Here is a 9463-nt window from a genome sequence, read left to right on the forward strand (position 1 = left end):
CTTCTGTCCTTTATATTGCCCCCGTCTGCTTTTCCAGACTTTTCCATCCCCCACATCTCCGTACAGTGCAACGGCAGATCAGAGGTAGGTTATTAAACATAAACTATTTATAGCTTTACATCATTTTTTCCGTTTCCTATGACTCATTTGTTTACGAAATGTAAACCTTACTGATGCGGCGTACTCTTGATTTTCTGTTTAGTTAATGCAACGCAACAAAAGTTTACAGTGTCAGACCTTCGCATTAACAGGTCATTGTGAGTTTATATTCAAACCAGCATCCAATACTTTAATATTACAGCTGTAAAGCAAACAGTGCAGGTTAAACCTGCAATATCGGCTTTTTTAAGGAAACTATTCCCTATAACTCTGAATTTATCCAATTTATTAACTGACTTGAAATTGCAAGTATCGCAGTTTAATTCAGAGAACTAAAGCTGTTTTTACTGCATTAATCCAAGCAAGAAGGCATTCATTTCCGGTGCATATTCATTTTTATGACTTTATACCACTATTGTCACACTGGGCAGGTGCCACGTGTAGAATGGGCAGCTGTCCCGCTTCATATCCAACTGCGCAGTAGTAACCATTGTTATTACTGTTGTTGTCATCGTCGTCATTGTTGTTCTCTGTCCCACATGTTGAGGTAATCTCCCAAATTTTGCTCTAGTTTGCAAAGGTCAGAAGTGCAGAACAGACACTTTTCTAATTCTTGTGAAGAAAGTCGGTAAGGCTGAGATCATGACTGATGTTTAAGCGAACAATGCTGCCTATGCTATATCCAACAAGGCAAACTGTATATAGATATTGTTATATTCCCTCTGTGTGGCACAAAAAGAAGTGTTCTATGTATATCTCTGACTGTAACCCCAGGAAAATACAGTAAAATCAAATGTATTTATATTTGCTATAGTTAACTTTATTCACTCTATCTCTTGTCTTATTTCTCTTCTCTGGGTTTCCTCTTTTTTTTTCCTTTCTGTAAACGTGTGTGTGATTGACTACGTGTGCACCTCCTCTCCCAGTTCAGTCCAGTGTTCCATACTGGGGTTGTGTGCAGGCTGAGGAGGCAGAGCAAAGCAGCGCTGTTACCCATTCCACCCTCAGCTTCAGCGCGGCTGAGGGGTGGAAGAAGTCCCTGCTACAGATAAGCCAAACAACCTGTGTGGCCCAGTGCTAGGACCACTGACTGCACGCAGTTTCATATAAATTTGTTAAAGTTTTGTGAGAAAGCAGGCAGTATGTCTGCTCTTGTGTGGGTGAGGTTTTTTTTTGCATGCTTGTTTTTTTGATCTGTCATGTCAAAACCAGATAAGGGTCTGTAATTGCCATTAAACAGTTGGCAGCTGGTGGCCTAGAAACTGAAACTTGTGCCTAAACTCACAATTGTTTTGTTTTGCTCACTTGTGCTTGTCTAGGTCCTCTGTGTGTATTACCTGCCGAAAGATGGCGCTAAACGACAGGAAGACAAAAGCTGACGTCATCATTCGTTGAAGGTCAACAGAGAAGCTGTGGGAAACTGTCACTGCAAATCAGTCCTGTTAACAGCTATATTAAACATGACAATCAAAAAGGGTGATTTTAAAACATTTTCTCAGGTGAAACAGTACAATAAGCCACACCTGCTTTTACTGCACTGAAGTTTTTACTGATTTCAGTGGAGCACAGCTGAAATTAGCATAAAAGGCCAAGCGATTATGCAAGTGTCCTAAATTGTGTAATGATTTATCAAATGTTTCAACTTTGTACAGAGTTTTTGTTTTTAAATAGAAAGACAATTATTTTTGTAGCACATTTTAAATAATAAGAAGCACAGATCAAATTTTTTATACTCTTTGAACAATGTTCAGTGTTCAGCCTTAAGCAAGGAAAATACGGAGTTGTCGTCTGAATGTGATACACACTTAATTAAAGTTATCATTTTTTCCACTGTAACATATTGTCATAAGTGTTTGTACTGTGAAGATTAACAGTGTTACAAGGTCCTCTGCTGTAGACCTACTTTACTGTATGTAGTTCAAAGTGTCTGCGTCTCAAGAGTGTTCCAGCAGACACAGCACCAGGGTCCAGGTTTGCAAAGCTATTTTAACCCAGTCTTAATTTTGTTATTGCACAAGTGTAGCTGAGCAAAGGTGCATGACTTTAAGGCAAAAAAAAAAAAAAACCTCACCCTTTTGCCAGCCAAACTGAGCTGTATTTCCATGTAAACAACTAGTGTCACATGGTCACCAGCTTTTCATGTTTCCGTCAGTGACCGCTTCAGCAAATGACTAAACATGCAACATAGGATTGAGGCTCATTCTATACGGATCACTTAAGCCCTGTCTACACTTAAGTCCATTCAACGGCGCTGAGTCTACAGTAGTAAGTGCTCTCATTGGTAGTTGCTTCAATCACACACCTCGAAGTTAAGAAGTTTCATGGGAGTCCTGTCTGTCATCGCTTGCAGTTACTGGATATTACTGACTTTCTATTGGCTATCAAAAAAATCATATTTTACATGTAAACCAGAAGATTTGTATTGTAGGCTAATTATTTCATATTCATTCTTCTACTTCATATACTACTTTTTATTTCCTGTTATGTAACAGTGGCATTGTGTTTTTTTGTATATACTTGTTAATTAAATAAGTAAACACACATCGCTGCTAATCAGTTCCCATGTGGATAGTGAAAGTTTCACTGCTTGCCTGAAATGAGGTCAGTGATATCTTATGTTTGTAGCTTGATACAAAGGATGATGTAATACAAAAATCGAAAGCAACAACCTGCAGCTGAGTGCTGTCATAAAAAGCTCTGCATAGATCACACAGCATAAACACAAATACAAAAAAGGCTAAAAGCTCAATTGTTTATAAAACACCCGTAATTTATTTTATGGTGGAGCTTAATTATAACTGAATTCAATGAAAAACTAATTTCGTTTATAAAATGCCTCTCAAATCAGATTTGGATCATCCATCTCCATCCTACGCTGTTCCTAGCATCCTCATCTTACCGACCCTCTGTATGTCACTACATCTGTGGATCTCTGTATTTTCTTTTATTGTCTGTTACTAAATGTAACTTTTACAAATTGGAATAAGTTGCAGCGCCCACGTCACCCCCACCCCCAAAAGAAAAAAACAATCTGAATTGGATAAATGGTTAGGAAAATGGATGAATGCATGACTGTATGAATAAGGCCTATTTTCTTTTCAAGATAAAGTGAATGCAGTGTCATTCGTAGCCACAGCAGGCCAGTGTTGGATCACAAAAATACTTCAGAGTGCCTCTTTCTATTCAGTCTGAGCTTCCAATATAATATGTGTGAAAATAAAGTTGAGGAGAATAAAATCAGGAAAAACAGCATCATGTATGACACTGACAGTTTATTTATATTGCACATGTGCTTAACAAAGGGATTTTTTTTTTTTACAATTGCTTAAGACAGTGAAATCAGCTTTAAGTCACTTATATGTTATAAATGCGTAATATTGGGCCAGTGAAAATGTAAAAAGTAATGATAAAGAGTGAAATTTAAATATTTAAACACTTAGAGTACACAAGCCAGGGGAAAGCAGCACTATAGTTTAATTATCCTGGTTTATTCTTGATAAAGCTCCAAGCTCTGGACAGGCTAGTCAGTTGTCCATACCAGTTACATTGCTGGTTATAATATGGTTGTATTTTTCATTATTACATTTGTAAGTTCTGATTTCAATTCAGTTTAGTTTCATCTAGTTTGTAGTATTCTTTTTTTCTCCTGTCAGTTTTGTAATGTTAGGCTTTGCTTAATTTTCAGTTTTCAGTTATTTTATGATGCTCAAATCATCATACAAGTGTCACAGTCTAAATAAATGTATGCACCAAAGCTTGTCTGTAGTGACAAATTTGACCTATTTTTCAGGTCTCCTTGTTTTTGAAAGGGCACCAAATCATTTTCATTACTTTTGTTTATGACAAACTCTGCAAGAACTATGAAAACATGCATCTAAATATCTGTCTAATTTTGTACACGGGAGCATTGTTGCTGCAGAGTGTTTGTTTTCTGATCATGTAACATGTTTTGCGCTGATTGTTTGAATAGAAAAGGAGGCAAAGGCAGGGAGCTGGTTTGAACCAAATGCAGCTGTCCAGTTTCATCATCCTGCAGTCATGCACACACACACACACACACACACTCACACACACACACAGACAAAAAGCCTTAAACACTCACAGCAGATTCACACCTTGTCACCACCACTGCTCACTTCATTGTTTCATGAAGATTACTCACATTGACGCATTTACATGAACAACACCTTCTCCATCTGGATGAGGACGTGCAGCTAAAGAAATATGACACCGGCTCTGCTGCTTGCTGAGACTCGTATCTCTGTGTGTGGCTATATTCATATAGACTGTCATATTCTGACACTGACCCAATTAAGACAAAAGTCAGCCATGACAACATGTTATGATTACTAAAGGACAGAATAAGGTATCTCTCTGAGTTATTTGGCTGTAAAAGTAGTTCTGATTAAAGTGCTGCCTGAATTTGTATCACGCAGTCAAATTTGCATTAGATTTAACATTTTATGTCTTTTAACCTTGCGGGTTAATGAATGAAACATGTGAACATGAAAGGAGGTTGAAGGAATATTTTTCTTTCTTTTTTTTTTTTACATTAGACCTTATCTGACAAAAATGACTGATGGGAAATTGTTACAAATTATGCGTCCTTTATTAAAGGACATCCAGTCACTGTGCAGCTGCACTAAACACCTTCTCATTCTTGCAACTCTGGGTAGAAAAATGTTAATATGTCAACGAAAGGCACACGTTGCACTGATGTCAAGACTTCCAAAAAAGAAAGATGAAATGGGGAAAAATGCCATTGTTTGCCTTTTCATTGGCAAAGGGCTCTGTGTGTGTGACCACCACCACTTCATTTTGCTCAGGCTGGCTAAATATAAAGCATCACAGTATACTTTGTTTTTGTGTATTTGGAGTGTAGTTGAATTTAGCTCAGACAATGCCACAAAAACTGTGTTTAGAAGTTATAAAAGTATGCTTGTGTCTGAAAGAACTCCAATTTCAGACTAAAGATGTGCTCACAATCACCCATAACGTTTCCAAGCTTGTTTGAGCTCCAAGTCCAGTTTGTTGTCTGGTGTGATCCCTGTGTTCTTTGCCCAGTTCCAGTTAAGAGAACCACACTACTTAAAGAGGTGGCCCTGTGTGCCGTATGCTTGTAGTAATACCAAATGACTCATCCGTTGAGCAATTAACATTTATAAATGGACAACATGTCAGTGGTTCCCTATTTAAGCCACCAAAAACCATCAAATCATGAACTCTATTGTGCTCTGCTGAAAGAGTGTAATAGCAAGCACAAGAGAGAGAAGTTGAGATCCTGAGACAAACGGAAGGTCTTAGCTTTCTCAGGCTGCAGGGCGTGCGCAGCCAGTGGGGAGTAGGGAATGTGAACAGTCTTGTTTGGGAAAAGTACAAGGTAGCCAATGCCCTTGAAGTCCTGCTTCAAAGCTTTGACATCAGCATTTTGGCAGTTGGTGTAAAGGTAAAGTGTCTGAATAATCTCAGGGCACTTGCATGTTTTTTTGGTAGCATGATGTCAATCACAAAGTAGTCCCAGCCTTCACATAATTTACATAACTAACTTCATTATGTGTTCAATAACACCTGAAATCAACAACTGGGACTTTAAACACATCAGGAAAATTCAAATGACTTGCAGGCACATTTTTCTATAGACTTTTTTATAACTGTATTTCTTTTTGCAACAAAAAGCCGTACTGGCTGTTAGAATAATTGCAGATTGAAGGCACTTCCATGTTGGTGTCACGCTTCAGGCCTAAAGCCTATGTAAGCCTGGATGCCCAGTGATGAACAGCTGATTTTTATTTTAGAACTTCCTGAAACCTGTTTGTTGATTACTGCCAAATTTACTTCACATCCTGATATCCTGGATGACGTTACTTACCAGCTCATCTTTGCTCTAATTTAGAGCCAAGCCTTACGGTGGAAGGTTTGAGTCCAGACAAATGACATAATAAACATGGTGGTTAAAACATGGTGGTTTCAAACTACAGCATCCTATCAACAGGCTGCTCTCAATCTAAAAATAAGCAGCAACCAGGGCAATGTGACACCAACATTTGTCCCTTGACTGGTGTTATTGTTTTGGTCATTCTGTCACAGTCTGTCGTTGTGCGTCATCTTTTTTTGGAAAACTCCAAATGTGACTGTGGCCTGGCCAAACATGAAGTCACTGTTTCACCATCTAAACATAAATGATTTCCAGTTATATTTCTGCTTTATTTCAAGGTTCAAGTGATTATATAAGCAAAAGTAGCTCTCCGGAATATTGGGCATATAATATGGCTTGGTAATATCTCTTTAGGTTTTTTCAGAGTGATCAAAGGATTAAAGCTGTTTATAAGTTACTTTTGTAAGTGAATTTACAACAATTAGAATAAAAAGAGTGATGTTATTCACTTCTGTTGGCATCTTTTGTGATATTTTTCTGACTTTGAGGAAAATTAATAAGAAGAACTGGCTTACCTTTTGTTTCCCATCTTGGGGAACAGCTCAGTCAGCACAGCACGGCACCGACTTTTTCATAAACCTGAAGAGGTAGGCATCAATTAGCATCTGGAGGCTGAAAATTTTAGACAAAAATAATATTCATACTTTGCCAACTGGGAGAGGAGTCCCTATATAATGTTTAGTTCATCTATTAATTGATCCCTCCCTTCATGAGTTCTTCCGTACTAACCTTGAGCCAAATGCTGAGTGGCCTAAAAGAGTAATTAGTCATTTATTACTGATTACTATAGCAATAGTTACTCTTTTGAGCAGGAGCCATTGTATTATTCAGCAGCCGTTTCATTAATTGAAGCTTCTGGCCTGTACGTGTCAAAGTGATTTGTCATTTAAAAATATCTGTATTATTATTTCCATATTTATTCTATTAGCCACAACAGAAGAAATCTGCCCATTTTACATTTATTTGATCTTCGTTTCATTCTACTTTCCGAGGACTCGTAGAGCAAAACTGTATGAGTGCACCAGCTATTGGCTGGTGACTATGTTCCGGTGCTTTATTAAATAATGTCTGTCCTTTAAAAAAAAAAAGACATTTATATTCCATGCAAGTATCTAAAAATACACTGTGTCAAGAAAAGGAAAGACCAAGAGATGAAAGTCGAAAAATGGAAGGAAGGAAGGGCATAGTAGAAGAATAATGAAATACTAAATATGAGTGATGAAAGTGCCTACCTGTTAGGTCAGCCTGACCCTAGAATAGCCCTGCAGTCATTAAAATGTCATTCAGAGCTTCACATTACAGCTGTGACTGACAGGCTGATTTATATAAACTTAATTATGGATGAAGACAAAGCCAATGGAGGAGACTGAAACACATGAATTTACTCGTCCACATGTATGCATTGGCGAAAAGAAACGCAAACACAGGCACACACATGCACACATATTCGGCTTTGTCAGAGCAGTTTATCTCTTCTGTAGCTATTTCTAAGGGATCTATTTTAAACCCAGGCTGAGGAGGGGCTGAGGACGGCAGGGCCTGCTGAGGACATTAACATCTAGTCTTCATTATTCATTCCATAATAGAAAAAAACAGCAATGAATAACACTGCCTCTTGATGAGGGGGCATCCTATCAGCAGCAGCAAATCATGCAGAAACAGTGTGAAAAGTAATTCAGGATGCTGTACATTTCCATGAATTTTTATTTAAACTAAATATACTGCATATATTAACACACAAAGGAGGTTACTGCTTCTTTTGTGAAATGAGCCACATTAGAACATGGCTTACGGTAAATCATGTGAACACTGTTGATATGTTCTTTACAAAAATGGCCAAAATACAATAAAATCAGGGTAAAGGTACAGCTGTGGTTCAGTTTAAGTTTCTTGGATTCTGGATTGATTGTTTTAGAAAGACAAAAAAGAGCAAGTCAACAAATATTGATGTTAAATGTAGATAATTTTAGATTTATTATAAAATGGGCTTCTGCGTATGAATGCTGCAATCATTCTCATTTAGCATTTACATATAGACAAGATAGGCAAAGGCTATAAATGTATCCAAAAGCGTTAGAAATTTTGCAGAAACACTCTTAATTACTTGACCAGAAAACCAAACCAACTAGCTTATGTTGCTTTCAAAGAAGAAGAGTCAGGACTTTTGGCATTTGTTTATTCTAAACGGCCAAGAAGTTAAATTTAAATCTCAATGAGACTTTTCACCTGGATGACAAAAGGATAATAAATAAATAATAAATGTGTGGCAAAGCAGAAGACACTGAAGACAGTGCCCTTTCAGCACATCAGACACTTTACAAGTGCTAAAAGGAAATCTGATATTTTATTATATCTAAAAATTTGATCCACCCTAAAATGTGAGACTCACACGGCTTCTTTCATATTTATTCTTTAGAAACATTAATCATATCTTTAAAAAATACCCCCAACCCCACAGTCTTAAGTAGTCTTTATGATGGCATTCATCAAATTTCAACAAATTTGCATACCTTATGACTTTGTGGTGACTTTTAATAATTTTGGGGAGTAACATTGGCAGCAGAGATGCTGACAGGTTAACCAGCACAGCACAAGCTGTTCCTTTTTTGTGCATAGCCAGTGGATAAAAGCCAGGCTACAGAAACATGTCTGTCATGCAGAATGAAACAAGAAAAACACTAAATGAAAATAAATGTGAGACATTGTATTAATATGTGGGATAGGAAATAAAAATGCAGAGCAGTCCCATATCAACTGAAAAAAACTCTATATTGACTTTGCACCTTCTTTTCAGACTAACTTTTTAGCAGAGGACACTGAGACTTCTCCAGATTACTTCTTACATTGCACAGCACTAACACAGAGTTCATATCTTCATTACTGATTTAAGTCCTTGACATGACACAGCGATTTAACTAACATAGATTGTGTGCTTTTTCCACACAGGGGAGAGCTGTTTCACAGGCTCCAAATATGAAAGAAAAAAAAAAGAAATCCACCTGTGCATTTTTTAAATGTTTGTGCTACCTGCTGTTGTACCAACATTATTTGCTGATTTACAGTCAGTCGTATTTTCTGTGCATGCAAATGTTAAACTTCACAACATGTATAAACATATAATTATTACTTCTGCCACAGATACTGGGATGGATACTGTGATCAGATCATGCACCTGACTATAATCCAGCTACCTGCCAGCTTTTTTTCTTGTTGGTTTCAGGTTGTCTTGTACAGTTTCCTGCACGGAGTACATTCTAGTTTCTTTGGTGAAACTCAACGTGTCCAGTTGCTTTCCATGACACTAACTCATTATGGAGAAGGGAATTACAGCAATCTGGGCTGCGACCCACTGCCGGCTATTTGGAGCAGTGTGAATTAGAACAGGCAGAAACGATAACTATCTATCATGAGGCAAAGCTGCTACTGAGG

The 9463-nt window shown here is 37.5% G+C and overlaps 1 long non-coding RNA gene across 1 annotated transcript; it reads left to right on the forward strand.

The window, feature by feature from the left end:
* On the forward strand, positions 1 to 2330 carry LOC100691273 (uncharacterized). The gene is made up of 2 exons (XR_001224652.3): positions 1 to 84; positions 531 to 2330. It is a non-coding gene; the product is annotated as an uncharacterized LOC100691273 (long non-coding RNA).
* Positions 2331 to 9463: the final 7133 nt, after the last annotated feature.

This window comes from Oreochromis niloticus, linkage group LG5 (genome assembly GCF_001858045.2).
Source record: "Oreochromis niloticus isolate F11D_XX linkage group LG5, O_niloticus_UMD_NMBU, whole genome shotgun sequence".
NCBI classification, from domain to species: domain Eukaryota; kingdom Metazoa; phylum Chordata; class Actinopteri; order Cichliformes; family Cichlidae; genus Oreochromis; species Oreochromis niloticus.